The sequence below is a fragment of the Cimex lectularius genome, unplaced genomic scaffold (assembly GCF_000648675.2).
Source record: "Cimex lectularius strain Harlan isolate CLEC.00 unplaced genomic scaffold, Clec_2.1 scaffold120, whole genome shotgun sequence".
Lineage (NCBI taxonomy): Eukaryota > Metazoa > Arthropoda > Insecta > Hemiptera > Cimicidae > Cimex > Cimex lectularius.
This window is the reverse complement of record NW_019392719.1, coordinates 1,046,951-1,067,424: the sequence shown is the minus strand read 5'-3', so window position 1 is coordinate 1,067,424 and position 20,474 is coordinate 1,046,951. Positions and strand designations below refer to the sequence as shown.

The following is a 20,474-nucleotide window of genomic DNA, read 5'->3' as shown; positions in this document are numbered from 1 at the left end:
GGTTTGACGTAGGTTTTAGAAAACCATTTTCTTTATCGTGCCAACGTTTCGATCATTATTGAGATCATCTTCAGGGTTCAAAATGTATGATGATGATGTTAAATAATGGTTGAAACCTTGGCACATTAAAGAAAAACCTACAACTAAATATTTTTCTAAAACCTACGTCACACCACACCGCATCTCACGATGTCAAAATAACATTGGCTAACGGTCACTAAACACCACACATAATTCATACTACAGCAAAATCATCATAATTTATACTGAATACCAAAAAAACTTAAAAAACTATGACAATTTACTACTTCATCTTAATCTATTAATCCATCTGATTGTTGATGTATATACGCTCAAATCCGCAGACTTTTGGGCATAAACACACACATGTGCAAAGTGGAGCCTATCACTTCTCTAATCCACCAGCGATAATCTGATGGTTTGGCTTATTGGAACGGTCAGGACACATGCAGGTAGTTCGTTTCCCTACCTCAACCACGTAGGTTAACCTAGTATTTTCATTCGATACCGAGTACTTTTGGTATCGAATATTGTCATTCAATACAAGTACTGTATCAAGTACTTTTTGTAGACTTGTAAAGAAATGTTGAAGTTTGTATCTTTCTATCTTTACATCACCGAAACCAATTCTGTAGTTTTGCGACTATATTTTATCAGTAGTTTTGTAAATATAACCGATAATTCAGAAATCTTTGCTACTACACAGTGTTAGCGTAGTTTTTGCGTTCATTGACTGTTAGCGCATCCAATTCGATATTTGAAAGAAGCGGGAAACGTGTATCATACCGGGAGCCGAACGAAGGCCGACAGCTGAGAAAACATATGTGAAAATGGACGCCACAAATTCCTGAAATCTCTTCTCTTGTAAACACCCATTATTTATATACTTATTTTATATTCTCTAAACCCGCCACAAACAAAGTGTGAAAGTTGCATCCAAATCGGTTCAGTGATTTTCGTTTTATCATTAACACACATACGAACATTCACTTTTACATAAATAGATTTGTTGGATACCGATATACTAGACTCTCTCCTGAGCATAGGAAAAAGTAATCGTATTGATCACAAGATTGTTTATGTATGCGTCAAAATTTAATTTCGTGTCGAGAGTAATGCCTAGGTAGGTAACCAATTAATACACGATCCCTCGAGTGAAATATTATGGGAGAGCAAGGGCCTTATCCTATTCTCCGGTAGTGACGTGCGATACCAATCGATATGAGTAAAGTATCGAGTATATTTTCTTTCGATACCGAGTACTTTTGGTATCGAATATTGTCATTCGATACAAGTACTGTATCGAGTACTTTTTGTCGTATCGGTAAAAATACTCATATTCATCGAGAGTTCAAGTAATATTGAATTGTTATTTACCGTTCGAAACTTACCTTTCATCAAACTGGGAGTTTACTAGTTACTGTTAGGAGAACCTACAAGCGACATGTGTCGACAAAGTTAATCAAGATTTTGAATTCGGCTGATAATTCTGGTAACTCATAATCCTTTCCCGCGTCGCATCTCGCACTTTTAATTTCAGTACTTTCTTTATAAAATGTTTTAGTCTTCAAGTACCTAAAAAGTGTTCGCCTTCCTTCTCATAGGTAGATACCTAATCATATATCCTCCCAAAATTAAGGCATGAGGTTATTTTACTAAGAAAACTGAATCGTCGGCATCTTGGAAACTGTGTGGGAATACGCCTAATCTTTTCAAACGTTGGAAAAGAAAACAGCCATTGATCAATTTTCTCAAAACTCGATAACGATAAAATTGAAATATCAATTTTGTTGAAATGTGTTGACAGCTTTTCCTTCTTCTTACCTACGTGCCCACTGTATGAACAGATACTTAACAATATGAAAAAACTGCAAATTTTTGTTTATTTTAACGCATGAGCGCATTTTACCCACAAGTCGATAGTAAGTTGATCATTTATGAATACACGACCAAGTACTAATATGAGTAAGTACTCGTTAGTATCGAACAATTTCAGTCGATTCTTGAATAGTATCGAATATTCCTTTCGTTACCGGTATCGAATATTTTCTGGTATTGCATGTCACTATTCTCGGGTTACGGTCCACACCTAAACTTCGGACTCTAGATTCCCTGGACTCTACCACTGTACCATATCGAGGAGACGGTAGTTAGGGCTAACTTCCCCTCGCTCCCTATAGCCAGAAACACACTTACCCGATGCTACGCCATGCGACGCTACCCGACGCTAATCCAAACTCCGATTTTCCATAAGGTTGCATTACCCCGTGCACATCTACCCGATGCTATGCCACGCTAACCTACCCGACGCTCTGCGATCCCCCTGTCCAGATTTTCGTCGGGTCGCATCGAGTACAGTCGAAGACAAAAGAACGGGTGACTCATATTTTTATTCAAACTACATGTATTATTGTCGTTATATTAATTACAACATACATATTTTCATATAAACCAAATTAACTGTGATTAAAAATTAATTCGTTTTTATTTAAAAAATTAATTTTAATGGTTTGGTAGAAAATTAATCAAAACACCGGAATACGATTTTTTGATATAATGAATTTAACTAACAATTTATTGTACTCGCTTCGGCGGTACATATACTAAAATTGGAACAATTTATTACACGGTTTTGCTCATAAAATTTAATTAACAATTTATTTCATAGTTTTGCTCGTAAAATTACACCATTTTGTAATGTCGGGTAGCATCAGAACAGGACACTCATATTTTTTGTAGTTTATTTCAAACTAAGTACATGTAATTTTGTCGTTATATTAATTACAACATGTTATTTTAATGTAAACCAAATTAAACGAGATCAAAAATGCATAAGTTTTTATAAACATTGTTTAATTATGATGGTTAGGAGTAACTTTATTTAAAACAATTAAGTTTAACAAACAATTTATTAGATGGTTGAGCTCATGAAATTTAACTAACAATTTATTACAAGGTTTTGCTCAAAATAGTGCATTAAGAACAAAAGATGCGTTGCGATTGTGATCGTGATTATTGTGACAAACGCTGTGACTGTACGCGTCGTGTACTTGCGTCGGATAGATGTGCACACCCTACCAAAACATGGCAACGCGTCGGGTAGCATCGGGTAGCGTCGCATGGCGTAGCATCGGGTAAGTGTGTTCCTGGCTTATATCGCCGCGACAAGGTGGATTAGTAGGACCTTTGCTTTTTTTTAAGGTTCTTTAACTTGAGGTTGGATATTTGGTCTAGTCCATTTTTTATATATTTTTTTTATTTCTACGTGTAAATGACGTCTGGAATTATAGTCGTAACATTTAAAAACCTAATACAATATAAATTAAGGAAAGTGTTAGACAGTGGGACACGGCAATGCAAAGATCTCGAAAAGAAGAAACCGTGCTGGCCAGGCTCAGGATAGGTCACACAAGACTAACACATGGTCACCTAATGGCCAGAGAACCTCCCCCAAGATGCACAACTTGTGGTGAAATAATCACCATCAAGCATATTCTGTCAACATGCAGAAACTACGAAGACCTTCGGATCAAACATAAGCTTGGAAACAATGTGACCGAAATTTTGAAAGATTCCCCAGCTAACATTAAAAAGCATTTTGAGTTCCTAACTGAATCTGGGTTGACCGATAAATTGTGAATAACAATGAGTAGGAGGGCGGGACGGCCTTGGGTGCGGGCGCGGCTCCTGGGGGGCCGGTGCCGGGGGTGGGTAGGGCTGGGCACGTGGGCTGGCCTCTGGGTTGAGTTTGAACCCCAGAACTTGGGAGGGCTGCGGATGCTGGCACACCATGCGCAACCCTCTGAGAAGTCTGCCACTGTCTCTTGACCACTAAGGTCTTGTGTGGAGAGGAGCTGGTCTGGGTGTCTGGTTCTTGCCTGGTCTTGTGGTGTCCGGTTCGCTGTGGGGGTGCGCCCGCTCTTGATGTCCCTGCCCTCCTGGCCTATCGCTCTCTGTCTTCTTCTCCCTACGATTAATTCACCGTCAAGGCAGTTTTGACCCATCGTGGTTGTATGCCTTTATAATAATAATAAAAAAAAAAAAAAAAAAAAAAAACCTAATACATCTGATTCGAAGGGTTGAGTCAATTGCACTGAACTAGGGAAATAGGAAGGTACAATAAGCCAATAGGGTGCAGTGCTTGGGGAGCACGAACCCCGCTTCCTAGTATCCATCTCTATCATCATCATCATCGACCATGGGAATCGCATGACAGTATTCTTATGACATGAGCGTTGTATTTGCGCATGTAGACACTTCACCCTTCACTACTAAAAAAAAGAAATAAGCAGTAAAGAAAATGTGTGGTGTTTAGTGACCGTTAGTGAATGATTATTTGGAGATCGTGAGATGCGGTCTGGTGTGATGTAGGTTTTAGGAAAACATTTTCTTTATCGTGCGAACGTTTCGATCTTTATTGAGATCATCTTCAGGGCCTAAGATTTATAAACATTGTTTAAATTATACAAATACATGTAGAATGTGAAAAAAGTGAATTTATGCGATTCTAGAAATTTTATACTCAATCAAAGTATTTGTACGCAGAAAACAAGCACTTTGATTAAGTGCAAATACTTTTTTCTAAAATCTACATCACACTAGACAGCATCTCACGATCTCCTAATAATAAAGAAAATATTAAATATTCAAATAAAAAAACTGATTTTTTGAAATGAAAAATTGACAGTATGATAATAGGTTTAACGTTTTGTATATGCAATAATAATAAAGTGTTGTATTAATTTGTGAATTACAATTACATAATGTATAGGTATTATAAATTTAATATTATGTAGAAGATGACGGGCTGATAGAAGAGCGCAGTAGTGAGGAGGGCTACCGATGCTCTACGATATCGAGATATCGGCAGTCATGACCTAGAGCCTCGGGATTACATTATAGCAACATCATCTGATATAAGATTAGCTCGAGTAGTTTGCCATTCATACCGCCGTCGGTAGCTGTGACCAACAGGTGTCGAGTTTAATTCCCTGTGACGACGACCACTAGTCGGCCGTCGTCACTCCTCCTAACTATGAATGATGGACGTGGTCGGCAAAGGGCGGCGGTAAACCGACAGGAAAACCCGTCAATCGGTAGACCGCCGTTACAGCCAGTCGTCCTTTCAAATCGAAGAGATAAAAGCCTTTCGCATAATGTAATTGTCAATAAATGTCGGAATACCGTCATTTTCTTTGATACGTCACCGTCACCGTCACACTGATCCACTTTCGTTGGGTCGATCGTCGAAACAAATCCGTTCGCCAAAGATGTCTGAGTTTGTTTACCCTCTGTCAATGTTTACCGGTGCCTCCTATCGCTCTACCTCTCGGTGAGCAAGTATGCCACCAATATTCGTTGGAGCGTTAACGACCGGGAACTTCTCTTTTTTCACAATGGAAACTTTTTTTTTCTTATTTTCTTAATATTACAGTAAGTTAATGTTTATCGATAATGATATTGAATTTACGTACAATGTGTGTTGTTAGGAGTGGTCACGATAGATGTATTTCAGAAAAACACTTTTTCTTTTTATTGCCTACGTTTCGATCTTTATTTGGGTAATTTTCAAAGTCTGGGTAAATCATTAACATATGCTGATTAAGGGGGGGGGGAGAAAACAGGCAGACGGCCGGCGATGATCTCAGCTGTTTGTCGGCCTGTATAACCTCTCACAAATGAAGCCGAACGTCTTGGGTGACACTAACTTTTTCATCTCAACCAAGACTTTAGATAAAAAGTTTAATAAATCAAAATTACATACATAATGAGTAGAATTAACTATGAATTTTTATAAGGAAATGGAATAATCAAGTTATCAATTAGGTTAGCAAACTTCAACAGAAGTTAGTCGTAAAAATACAAGAGGCACACAAGAAAGGAGTAAATAGAATGGACATTGTAATTCACAGTTTAATGACTTCTTACGCATTCGTGAAGTAGTACAAACGGCAGATCCCATTCACTGAGTTGTACACCTTGACTATCGCGGCAACGTGCCACATTTGTAAAACGTAAAAACGCCTCGACAAAAAATCTTTGTCACGTAGAACCTGCCCGAGGCGCACACCTGATGCGATTCACTCGCCCATTCAGCTGTTGGAACATAAAGACACCAGCCATTGACCACAGGTGCGATAACATTAATTATTATCCGTCTAGTCGAATTGCAATTGCATTGATCCGGACAATGGAGATAGCTTAATTACCTTGGAGGGGTGCAAAGCAAATAAATCATCGAGGAAAAGAGTCCGTAATTTTTAGCCTCATTTCACTCATAAGGTCATTAATTGAACCATTAATAATCACCTAATGAAACACTTTTTTTCTCTAAAACATCGTGAATTGAATTCGAAATAACCTGAATTGTGTTGACGCCAATATTTCTGTTACAGTAAAGAACAAAAGTTTTTTATCTGAAATTTCCTCGGGAGTTTACAGATGTTGGCAACGGTTTGATTATATGTGGATTCTCTGGTCTATTTTTCTATTCGTCCTTGTTCAGGGGGTGTTTCCACTAGATCACTGGGTCAATTGAGACAATTGGCGAACACCACAATACGGCTCTGCCGACTGTTTACATAATAAAACCAAAAACCGGTCTCATGGTTTTAGCCAACCTTTCCCTATTTCCAACAAAGGACGGTAAATCGTTTATAAATTGCATACTTAAGAATAACAAACATTTGATTTATGAATCGATTTTTATACCCAATTCACAGTATAAAATTTATAATAATTATACAGTATTTCTTTAAATAAATAACATATAAACGCCTCGTTCAGTTGTGTTCAAATAAATTTCAATTTATCAATGTTACGTTTCATAATAGTGATAGAGAAAATTCGTATAATTTGTTATTAAAATTCGTATAATTTGTTATTAAAATTCCTATAATTTGTTATTTGACAATCTTCGTGAAATGACCTGTTTGTTTCATTTCTCATCCCTCTGTATCTCTATCTATTTAATCCTCCCTCCCTCCACTCACTCTCTTTTTCTCACTTTCTTTTTCTCTCCTTCTATATTTTACTTTTTCATTTCTTCTCTCTTTGTATCTCTATCTATTTAATACTCCCTCTCTCCCACTCATTCACTCCCTCTCTCTCTCTTTCTCTCTCTCTTTCTCTTTCTCTTTCTGTGTCTCTCTCCTTCTATATTTTACTTCTTTCATTTGTTCTCTTTCTCTATCTCCAACTATTTAATCCTTCCTCTCTCTCACTCACTGTCTCACCATCCCTCCCTACTGTACTATCTATCTAAGTGCTTGCCTCTCTCTTTCTGATATCTTCACATCGTCTCTTTTCTCACTCTTTCTCTCTCTCTCCCTCTCTCTTCACTCTTACTCTCTCTCTTTTTTCTTCCACACTTGCTCTATTTATCTAGCCCTCAGTTCATCAATTTATTTTATATATATATCAATTTCTTTCCCTCCATTTTCTTTCATTTCCTCGTTCTCCATGTTCCTCTTTTCTTTTTCTAATTCGGGCTTTCTTTTAATGTTCCTGGCTCTTTCTCCCTGTATTGAAAAAGAAAGATTAAATAATTTAAACTGTGTTCAGAGTATGTAAACCCTGTGCGGTCTTTCTACACAAGAAGTTCGAATTGGTCCTTGTATATATTCAATTTGCTTTATTGACATGGGGCTACTAGTACTTACTTTTGAACATTGTTTCCTTTCTTGTTGTAAAAGTAAGCATGAAAAACGACAAGAGCGTATATGCGTATCAATGATAAAACCTATTGACCACTGGCGTACGTATATTTAAGACGTCGCTTATTTTCCCGTCATGGAGCAGTAAATGAAAGAAATAACGGACACAATTTATGTTTTGACAGTACTCAGGTAGCAATTTCGCTTAATTTAAACTATACGATGTATCTTTCCGTAAACATTAAATTAATAAATTGTTGAATAGAATTAAAAAAAGATGNGTATTCAGCATGGTATGGACGTTGGCGAAACTTTGTTTCTTTTGGTTGGCGAGGATCCATCCGCCCAGGCGTCTTATGCGATCAACAAAAATTATTAAACATGATAATTGTATAATATAATGACATAATAAAATGATATATTATGTAATAATTTTTATGACGAATGCAATTTAAAATGATACCAACAGCACGCGGTGTTCCCAGGCGGTCACCCATCCAGGTACTAACCACGCCCGATGCTGCTTAACTTCGGTGATCGGACGAGAACCGGTGTATTCAGCATGGTATGGACGTTGGCGATCAACTGGGTTTCTTTTGGTTATACGGGGTGCCGCGCAGTCGTCTTATGCGATCAACAAAAAATGGCTAATTATATTTAATTATTTTTGTAGGATCTCATCTTGTGTCAGACAGATATCACGACATATATTATCTCTCGTTTTTCTTTCACATCAATTCATCGATCAAATTGACATCAAGAAGTTGGACATATATCGGGCGATTTTGCCGTTGAATTTAGATGAATTTTTTCGAATCTACTTGCAAAAACAAATCTACTACAAAAATTATTACGGAAATTATAGCTTCAAACATATTGAATTTTGGAGTAGTGCTTAGTTGCTGACAGACGTAGGGTGTAACAGCAAATTCATGCTTGTTTGATTTGAACATTTTGGTCAGAAGATTGTAGATAAACATCATCTTCTACTTGCCTTTGTCGACAGATTATACTTGTTTGTACATAATAAAACAGAAAATTTAGCGCCTGGATTCACTAAATATTTCTCTAATTTTAATCAATTAGGGAATAATGTATGTAAATTATTCGAGAAAAGATAAGTTTCCACTGGTAAATACACTTTCGAAAGAAGAGGTATGTTTTAAGAATGGCAAAGAATTTTGACAATGGATTATCAAATAACTTTAAATATATATTAATACCTGAATATATTAAATTTATAATATTTTTCTTTTCAAAAGGTAGATTGGGAATGAAAATTACCTTTTGGAAAGGAAAATATTAAACTGAGAAGGCTGATCAATCACCAAAGAAAATATTAAATTTGTAATATTTCAGCATCGGACTTTCATCTTTTGTTTTACCTTATGTTATCATAACAAANTTCCCAGGCGGTCACCCATCCAGGTACTAACCACGCCCGATGCTGCTTAACTTCGGTGATCGGACGAGAACCGGTGTATTCAGCATGGTATGGACGTTGGCGACCAGAATAGTTTATTTCCCCTATACGAGGTACTGCACCGTCGTTTTTAATAACAAATACACATTTGCTAATACAAATGCTATTAGTTTTTAATTATTTATCGTAGATTATTATTGTATTCTATAGCATTTATTTACTATTCATTTATGTTCTGTTGCACATACATTTTAAAAATTGCTCTTTGTTAAATAGTATGTTAGCATATTGGAATTTGACTCGAACCTTCCCTCCTTATTGGGGATTCAAAATTTTGTGTAAAGTGGTAGATATATCGACCTCTTTTTTAATCACGAATAATCTGGATCTCGGTATGGTCGAGAAAAAAAATTGTTTCTGCCTATTTCACCGTCATCATCAGACTACAAACAAAAGACTTCAAATTGACATAATTAAGTTTTTAATAGATGGTATCCACTTTGTTTGAAGATCTAGCATTGCCAATGACAGTAAAACTTCTTGGCAGGTAACAATTGAATTATTTTTCATGCAGACGTACCGTGATCGAGATTATGCGTGATTTAAAATTTCAGTCATAAACTTTGTTTAAGAATTCTTCATTACTCCCTTGGTAATTCATATGATAAAATTCTCTTACAAATTCTCAAATCCCTTGGGAAATGGAATGTTTTTGGACCCAACTTGTTAGCGTGGCAAGTTTTTTTGGAAAGCTTGTGACAATAATGTAAAATGTATACTGTATTTAAACAGATATACCTATCTTAAGATTTAGGACTTATGGGTAGCAGTAAAACATATTTTTCCGTCTGAAATATTGTCTTTATTTGTTTATCTTCATTCATTCATTATCCGGTATACGTTTATTATCTCTCGTAAATATTTCGTTTCATTTCTCGAAACTTGAAGGCCTTTTATTCCACACCAACGGATTTATCTGGTAATTATTATTGTATTTAATTATAAAATATTTGAAAACAAGAGCCTATTTATTTTAAAACTGTTTAATAAATATGTATGTGTAAGTAAAATGCGAAAATTATTGATTCCTCAACCAAATTCTATTACCACCTTTTGTCCTTTTGTTCATCGAACATTTTTATGTAATAAACTGGGATTCAATTTTTTATACTTAGTCACATAAATTAATTGAAACATTAACGAAGTATGCGGGTGATGAACCTGTAGTTTGGCCGATTCCGACCATTTTCGTCTTGCAGATCCACCACTGAAGATGGAGAGAAGCTAGAGTCCGTCCGATAGATCAAAACGTTGGAAAACGACCAAATTATTTAAATTAATTCTTTTGCGTGTTCTTATGAATCACTAAGATATTATTAAATTCGAAGCTGACAAATTGGCCAAAGTAAACGTTAATAAAAAATCCATTATTAAATCCAAATTACTTCTTTCAATTAATGAATCTTTTTATGTAAGGTTTTTAGTTGGAATTAAAAAGTCCGTGACACGAGCGGGATTCGAACCAACGTCCTTCGCCTAAATACGCCGCTGCTCTACCGCTTGAGCTATCGCGACTTCGATCAACTCGAACACCAACTCCACATCCCAACCTTTTTCAAATGTGGTGTAATCTATTCGATTCTCGGCGACAACTTAAATAGCCACGGAGAGCTTTGTGAAGATATACTTCGTTTTACTTATTAAATCCATTATATTTCGTGGTTCGATTGACAAAATAACTTCATTCAATTAATTAATCTTTATGTAAGGTCTTGGTTGAAATAAAAAGTCAGTGTCACGAGCGGGATTCGAACCCACGACCTTCGGCTAAATACACCGCTACTCTACCACTTGAGCAATCGTGACTTCGATCCGCTCGGACACCAACTTCCCAACTCAACCTCACCTTTTTTTTAAATTTTCCCTCCTTTTTGCCTTTTTTCAATGGTTTTTTGTCATCCCGCTCGTGACACTAGCTTTTTTATTTCAACCAATACCTTACTTAAAGATTAATTAATTGAAAAGAATTTATTTGGTCAAACGGACCAAGAAACCTAATCGATTTCATCACATATATGGTTCACGACTACTTTTTGTTTCCTGCCTTTTAAATTTTATAATTCGTGCAAACCCCCTTTTATGTTTCGGCTCACCCTTCTGCAAGACTCCTCCTGAACTGGTTGCGTCACCGGAAAATTAATCCACATCGAATTATCAACGGTCGGTTGGAAAAGAAAGGGTTATAATTCGAAATGACAATGATGAGAAGCGGCCTTGAGATGAAAAAAGTATGATTCGTGGTTAAGATCTGCTCACCTAGTTTCCTCATTCCGTTTGACAATGTCAGTCACGGTGAGGCTTAATTATTAAATCCGCAACTCGCCTCAATGAAATAGCAGTTTATGATTATACTTACAATTCTAACGGTACGGCGAGGGGGAAAAGACCGCAACGGTCAATAATTTATCTGTTTACTGTCACTGTTTTATTCCGAATCAATAGTAAAACAGATGAATAAGTAGTTGCAATATACGCATGAAGTTGTGCAGGAATAACGCGGACTCAGCAGAATTATGACGACGGGTAGTCATTGGGACGTCGACATTTTTGATAACTTTGTCGGACGAGCGCTGTTTGTCCCTTCAGAGGCATCATTTGTCAAAAGACCGCTATAGAGTCTTAATGTCGAAAAACACCAAATGAGTACCACTTTGTATCAGTTTTCAACAAGGTTTGCACGAATTATAAAATTTAAAAGGCAGGAAACAAAAAGTAGTCGTTGATCTCTCTTCAGAGGCTAAACCATATTTGATGAAATCGATTAGGTTTCTTGGTCCGTTTGACCACAATTCTTTTCAATTAATAAATCTTTAAGTAAGGTATTGGTTGAGATAAAAAAGCTAGTGTCACGAGTGGGATGACCATTGAAAAAAGGCAAAAAGGAGGGAAAATTTAAAAAAAGGTGAGGTTGAGTTGGGAAGTTGGTGTCCGAGCGGATCGAAGTCAAGATAGCTCAAGTGGTAGAGTAGCGGTGTATTTAGCCGAAGGTCGTGGGTTCGAATCCCGCTCGTGACACTGACGTTTTATTTCAACCAAGACCTTACTTAAAGATTAATTAAAAAGCTTATATTTTATATCTATCAGAACAAGCTAGTAAAACAAATACTGACTGGTGATAAAACTGGTGATCTTTATGAAAAGAGCGTATTAATCACATCATCACCAGTCTCGTATTTTGACAATTTAAATGTCCCCTTATAGAGTCGGTTATTCAAAACTGAATTTATGCACCGAAAGTACAAACACCGTCCTTGGTGTGGCGGGGGAAAAATCTACCACTGATGTGAGCGTAAGTTTGTACTTTCACTCCATTCGGTCGTAAAGTCAAAGGTTTGACGACGAAACGTCACGGCTTTATTCCCACAGGTTAAATGTCGACGAATTTATTTGAAAAAAAATTTTTTTTGCTGTTTAAAACACAATAGTACATTAAAAAATAAATAAAACGACATATAAAATGCCCGAAAAATGTCCAGAATTAAAGATCCATCTAAATACAATTTCAAATTAGCCTGATATATTTTTGGCATTTTGGTGTGATTGATATACAGGGTGTCTCTATTTCAATGCAACACCCACTTTTCTCGAAAACTAACTAATGACAAACAACATTGAAAGTATAAAATAACCATTTAGTCTTTGAATTGATATTTATGGAAATTACTTATTTATATAAATTCAAATCTGCACATGTATGTATATACACGTACATAGTTGAACTTATGACTCGCAGTTCACTGGCATTCCAGCTTGTATAAATTACAATAAATCACCAGCTTGGCCTTGAAAATCACCCAACCCTAATGGTGGAGGACCGGGGGCAGACCTAATTCTTATCAGCTTCTTATGTTGAGCTCCAGAAGTTACAAACAGCTAGGTCATTTCAGCCCCCAACGCAATCAGTTCTTAAATCCGTTCGCACTCTCACGCACCCTTAAATGCATTCTTCCTTATTTTCCTATCATTCACTCTTAGTTATAGTGGTGGAGAACTCGATAATTTTCCATTACCTTCTACATCTTTTATGTATCTAGCTGGAATTATGTATATCTACATAGTTTATGTAGCTAACCTAGTAAAGGGTAGATGGGCTACTCAATATTACGCCATCGGCCCTCTTACACTACATTGTCGACTATAAATACATTCACTCTCATTCACCCAAAACTATCTGCACTATAAAAGAATCTGTTTCCTCCAAAAATCGGAACAGGGGACCGAGATACTCGTTATCGTGCTCAATTTTCATATTGGGTGTTATTTCTACGCGCTCTCTATATAGAGCCTAGGACGTGCCCCCTTCAATTAGGTGGTATACATCGAGCAACCTTTCTCTATATGCCGGACACATACACCCAAAAGTAAGTGTCTGTGTGTCAACCTCGCATGTCCTATCATTAATCGGATGAGGATGGTCCTTCTTCTCGAGTCAGGTCCTCCGAGGGCCACTTATGGATATTGCTCTTGATACGCGAGAGCTTCTCTGCCAACCCGGTCCGCTGCCACCTTCTTTTAATCATGTTTTTTATTGCACTTTAACCTTAGGGGGCCGTATGAAAGGGTTAAGTCCGGAGGTTGGGACGTCCCGACCTTAGCCGCCTCGTCATCCTTTCCGGTACCCTCCAAACCTATCTGTCCGGGTGACGACAATCACCGTTTGCAAAGTTACGGAGGTTGATTAACAACCTGAAGCTGAGCATTGAATTATAAAAATAGAGAAGCACAATAAATCAACTTAGGGCGAGGTGCAGAAGGCCTTCTTTTTTATCACTATGAATGAGCTGTCCCCTCTGGAGTTTAAACTCATGTCGGCAGTTTGTACAATCCTGCCATCGCGGAATACAATCTCCATGCGGATGCAGGTTTTTACCATTTTCGTTATAGCCGCGTGGCAAACAAAATGTCCTTGTAATTCGAACGTAAATCACTAATGATTCGGTCGAAAATTAATACACAATTACAAATTAATACCGCGATAGTAACAATAATATGGACCTTTACTAAAAATATAAATTGTCTATTATATTTAAACTATTTTATCATTTTCAATTACTGTTATATATTATTAAAAAATACCTACTTTGGATGCAAGATATGTTACATATTGTTTGATCATATATGTATATTTAGAAAACCTAGATTTATGATTTTGTATTTTTGTTCTTTCTTTCTGTTCATCTTATTAAATTATAATCGTGATAATAAAAAATAAATGATCTTAAAAGTCAGTTTAAAAATTTCCATTCGTATAATATAGAAGTAAATCGAAAAGGAAAAATCTTCATCCCAGGAGATTTCAGTACAGTTTTCTTTTCGTGGGACCTCTTGCTTGAATAAATAACAGTGGGGGAGTCGAGCCCGGGTCAAATGCGATGAACTGTGGATAGGAAAGGACGTGAACCCTTTTGAAAACTGGACCTAACCGGTGGCATTCGCTGTTCACGACCGGCAGCCACTGGTCTCCGGCGGACCGTTCGTACAGTGGTACAATAAAAAAAAATCACTCTAGCAATTATTTACTTCTTCAGACGGCGTTTTCATTAAAAACCCTTGGGCCGGAGCAGAACATTTTATACTGGGAGCCTGGGACAGCTAAACATAACGGTACTACACTCCTGGAGAGTCGGACGAAAAAAGCGTAACTGTACTCATTTATTTTTCGACTCCGGAATCCCGCTAATGGAAATATTCTACGGTAGTGACACCTTGTGATTAACCGTTCGCCTGTTTTCGTGTATTTCGACTTTCAATATAGATTGGAGTTTAATATATTTTGTAAACGTATAACCTAACCAATGCATAACCTAAAAGTAGTACATAAGCATAACCGTCATGGTTTGATTATTAAAAAAGAAAAGTAAATTAAACATTACGTCTAACGAGACATCCACCACAAACGATAAACTTTTATCTATATTTACCCACTCCCCTACAAAATTATTTTCTAATTCTTTTATTATTGGACGCATAGTTTCTTTCGAAAATAATCTCTCCACCACAATATTTTCAAACTGCATGCAAATTTGTATGCAAATCCGCGCAATTTCACTTCGACTTTTTTATTAAACCCATCCTTGAAGACATGCAGCAGCATAACTTGAGCAAGACTTTCCCACATTCTCAACACGATTTGCAACTAAATTTTTGTATTTTTATGTACCTTCCACGGTTTAATATTGTCAAAAATGAAATATAACGTGGCATAAAATTCCTTATTATTATATGCCAGTAATAATAGTAGTCATAATTGACCGTGATAATTATTTGAATAATTATACTTTTAATCTCTTGGTTCGAATCCTGCTCGTGAAATTTGGTTTTTCAGCTTAACTAAAACTTTAGATGAAAATGATAATTAATTAGAATTATTATGGAGGTTTAGAATTTTTCTGTCCATATTGACTGTTGTTGTGTGGAATAAAATATATTTTATTTTCCAACCGATTCGTTTAAAGGAACAAAATTTAGTTGAGCTTTGTATGTTTTATGTTGAACAACGGGATTCAAAACCATCTTTTTTCATTTATGTACAGAGTTTAGAGTATATTTTTGTCAATAAATGCAAGTTACAGTTCTGAAGACTGAATTTTTTATTAAAGGAACCAAATTTAGTTGAGCTTTGTATGTTTTATATTAAACAACGGGATTCAAAACGATCTTTTTTCACTTATGTACAGAGTTTAGAGTATATTTTTGTCAACAAATGCAAGTTACACTTCTGAAGACTGAATTTTTTTATTAAAGGAACAGAATTTAATTGAGCTTTTTATGTTTTATATTGAACAATGGGGTTCAAGACGATCTTTTTTCACTTATGTACAGAGTTTAGAGTATATTTTTGTCAACAAATGCAAGTTACACTTCTGAAGACTGAATTTTTTTATTAAAGGAACAGAATTTAGTTGAGCTTTTTATGTTTTATGTTGAACAACGGGATTCAAAACCATCTTTTTTCATTTATGTACAGAGTTTAGAGTATTTTTTTGCCAACAAATGCAAGTTACTCTTCTGAAGACTGAATTTTTTTATTAAAGGAACAGAATTTAGTTGAGCTTTTTATGTTTTATATTGAACAATGGGGTTCAAAACGATCTTTTTTCACTTATGTACTGAGTTTAGAGTATTTTTTTGTCAACAAATGCAAGTTACACTTCTGAAGACTGAATTTTTTTATTAAAGGAACAAAATTTAGTTGAGCATTGTATGGTTTATATTGAACAACGGGATTCAAAACTATCTTTTGTCATTTACGTACGGAGCTTAGAGTATATTTTTGTCAATAAATGCCAGTTACTGTTCTGAAGACTAACTTTTTTAAATTAACTTTCTACTTTACATTTCCACAGTTTATTAATCTAATATCTCATGTGCCACTCGTATTAATCGTAATTAGTCATAAACAATCCGAATTAACGACCGGGAGTGAAAATGCGCAGTTAGATCCGAGAAGAACCGATGGAGGACGTTATAAAGAGGTCGAGAATGAGCCGGTGCAAAAAGTGAAAGTTATGATGAGACTTTTTATATCCGCCCGTTCTAAAAGCTTCGATTCCATAATAACATTTTACAACATAGACCAACAAAAAATAGACCATAGACTTATTAATTTCAGCTTATGATTAATTTCTATCGTTTAATAAATCATGAAAAAAATGGTCTCTTCAACTATGCCAAAACGATTGTTGGAAGGTACCGAATTCATTTTGTCACAGCCAAAATAAATGTGATGGTTGTATGAGAAGAGACGGGCCTTAAATTGGCTGTTTTCATGAATAATAAATAGAAGTTACTCCTAATAATAAATAAACCATTTCAATGAATTGCGCGCGTTAAAATCAGGGGGAAAAGCGCGGAATGCTTTCTAAAAAATTGTAAAAAATTAGTCTATTTTAAAATANATATATTGTATGACAATAGAGTGAACCCTGAGGAGGATTTTGCATTTTAAATTTACTATTTTTCCAAAGTATTTGAAGGATTCAAACAAATCTCCATCGCCTATATATTGATTAATTAAATTTAATGGAATTGTTACATTTTTTAAGAAAAACGTGTTAAAAACATTAAGTTTAAGCTCAATCTCATCATTATTTATCTATCTATCTATCTATCTATCTCTCACTCTTTCATTCTTTCTCCCTCTTTACCCTCGATAAATAAATCTTATTGAAAATTTGTGTATAAAAACCTTTGCCGGTATGAAACTTTAAACCTTGAAATCATTGTTTCTCTCTCTTTCTCCCTATCTATTGACTATTTCTCTGCCTATCTCCCTTCTACCTATATATCTACATGCCTGTCTATCTACTTCTGGCACCTTCACTTCCTCCATTTTCTCCCTCTTTCAAGATGTTTGCGTTGTCTCTGCCTGATTATTTCTCTCTCTCTCACACACACACAAACTGTCCCTCTGTCTGTTCGTCTGCTCTCTCTCTCTCTCTCTCACTCTCTCTTTCTCTCTCTCTCTCTCTCTCTCACACACACACACACACACACACTTACACACACACACTCTCTCTCTAAATATAAAAAATAAAATAAATATGAAATAAAAAATCAAAACAATAAAAAATTCAAAAAATATTTTATTTTATTTGGTACTACATTGCTACTATTATATTATTATATTATATATGCAATATTATTACATTGCATACTTACTTTTGTCATTTAATTTTTAATTATTCTACTATCGCTCAAAGAGCTGTTTTATATATCTGTATTGTTTGTTGTTGTCCTTAAGGGAACCGTTCTCAGGACAATTTTTTTCTTTCTTCTCTCTTTCCGTCTGTCTGTCTATTTATTTCGCTCTCTCTCTCTCCCTCTCTTTCTCTCTCTCTCTCTCTCTCTCTCTCTCTCTCTCTCTCTCTCTCTCTCTCTCTCTCTCTCCCTCTCTTTCGGTTCATCTTAATCATAAAACGTTCCGATTGTAAAACTTGATTGTCATTAATGCCATATTTTAAAATGTTAATTTCGTAAAAAAAACAAATTTTCTATCTTTAATTGTTCTGTATGTGTGCCTTCTACTTTATTTAATAGTAATGCAAAAAATTTTACGCTCTGCCCGGAAAATTGAGGGAAAACAAATTCGATTTAAAGAATAGAATCCCTGAATATTTTATAGGGTAAATAATCTCTTTTTTTAAATGGTTATCATTAAATTAAATGTGAGTTCTACATGCAGATTTATAACCTCTAAAAATTAAAAAAAAGAGTATTAAATGTGAAGGATAAAATTTAAAAAATTGTCAAAATAATGAAAATAACATGCCCTAGAGGCTGTTAATTTATTATATTTTTGTTTATTTACGGATGTAATAAATAAGAATTGCTATATTTATATGGATTAAAGTCTGTATTATTTGTACGTCGTATTGAATCTCGGGTAGGAACGTTTTTGATATTATTATTTATTATTATTTCAAAAGGAAATTGTGAGCTTGGTGGCGAGGTTCTCTCCGTATCGAGCCGGCATCTGGCCGACCCCCACTTTTTCTCGAAGGTCCGTCGACCGCTTTCTAGTCTTCCAATCTTTATACACCTTCATATTCCCCTTTTCGACGCTTTCGACGCCTTTTGGATGATTTCGACTGCTTTTGTTTCCATCGAAAACCGGCGGCAATTTCACCGCGGCCGGCTCGAAGACGAGCGCGTCGATAATTTATTTTTAGACCCTTCCATTTCTACCCACGCGATCGGTTTTCGAACTGCGAACTATTCCGAAGGTAGATTTGCATATCGAAACCGTCTTTTCGACACCTATGACAGCGTTAATCGAATTAGTGATCGTTTGTTGGGATAAATCTTTTTTCTTAACACATTCTATTGAAAGAGAAGCAAAATCTTCAAGTTCGATGGTATTTTATCCTGTTTTTAGACAAACATTCCAGATGGTTTAAAGAATAGATCAAGTACCACAAATATCAAGTTCTCCCCGGACCAATTGTCTTCACCTGCATATAGAAGTAGTCAAATTTCACTGATAGTACTGTTTAAATTTATCACTTCATTACATCAGAAACTTACCCCACTCTCTATCTTTTTAATTGCCTGTCAGATTTATTTTTTGCTTTACAATACTTCAATTAGCAATGTGTTTAGGTAGATTTAGACTACACCACGTTTGCATAGTTGGAAGAATAGATATTGTTCGACAAAGTACATACCATGCTGAACACTTTTCTTGACAATCCCCCTGCGTTTGTTGAGAAAGGTTGCTCATATCATATCCGATCGAACAAATTTCATGCCTACGGGGAGAGAGTAGGCAGTCAGTATCTCACGGCCTCGTTCATTGTGGATAAAATAGCTCAAATACATACATATAAACACAGGAATAAGATAAAACCTTGTTAGAATCCGCACTACCCCAGAGAATTTCATACGCTTCGGGGTAATTTGGGATGAACCCCTCCATTCACGCTAATAAATTACATTCACACACCAGACTTCATTCGTATTACCCCATAGTACTCGATGTTCTTCGTGTAATTGTGGTTTAACTCCTTCCATTCACGCTAATAAATTATATTCACACACCACAATTTATTGACACTGCTCCAGGGTACTAGATATTCCTCGTTGTTGGGATAAACGCTTCCATTCACGCTAATAAATTACACTCACGCACCACAATTCATTGACACTGCTCCAGAGTACTAGATATTCCTCGTTGTTGGGATAATCCCTTCCATTCACGCAAATAACTTATTGGTTTCAATGAATAACACGTATTACATACATAAAGGTACAAAGACCAGTTTTCAGTTAAAAATATTTATGGCTCTAAATTATGCGATCAGCGATCTTTGCCTGCTGCCGATTTTCAATATTTTTTTAAAAATATATTTGTTATCATAATTTTGTAACAATCATAGGAAAAATAATTTCAATAATTGCAAAAAAAATATTATTATAATGCAAGGATTGGAAGATGTATGCCAAATACTGGAAATTTAATTCTCTGCTATGGTGCAATAAACATTTGTTGACAATCAATATAAGCAGGTCGTAAAGTTAACACTTTTTCCCATTTAGCCTCATGGCCATTATGTTGTCATTACACCATAAACTTACCCCACCCATTATATTTTTTAACCGCCTGTCAGAAGTGGCTGAGTAATCCAGATTTTTTCACCCTGAGGGGTTGGACATCTTTGACCCAGACGATGTGGTATGAAAAACGAAAAAATGGAAAAATCGTCCTTATTAATTTCTGAATAATTTATTAAACCAAACGAGTGAAAATGTAAAATCAAAAAAGGTTTGCAACCCATTTGTTACATTTTTTTTTTTTTGAAACTTTGTACATTCTT

General features: G+C 35.6%; 1 protein-coding gene, 1 non-coding gene and 1 pseudogene across 2 annotated transcripts in view; 1 reads left to right on the top strand and 2 right to left on the bottom strand.

The window, feature by feature from the left end:
• LOC106667923 (PQ-loop repeat-containing protein 1) overlaps positions 1 to 20,474 on the top strand; it is a 311,097-nt gene that overhangs the window by 92,910 nt on the left and 197,713 nt on the right. The gene's annotated exons all lie outside the window — the stretch shown is intronic.
• Positions 8,137 to 8,255, bottom strand: LOC112126796. Its single transcript, XR_002910235.1, has one exon. It is a non-coding gene; the product is annotated as a 5S ribosomal RNA (ribosomal RNA).
• On the bottom strand, positions 9,066 to 9,182 carry LOC112126800 (annotated as a pseudogene).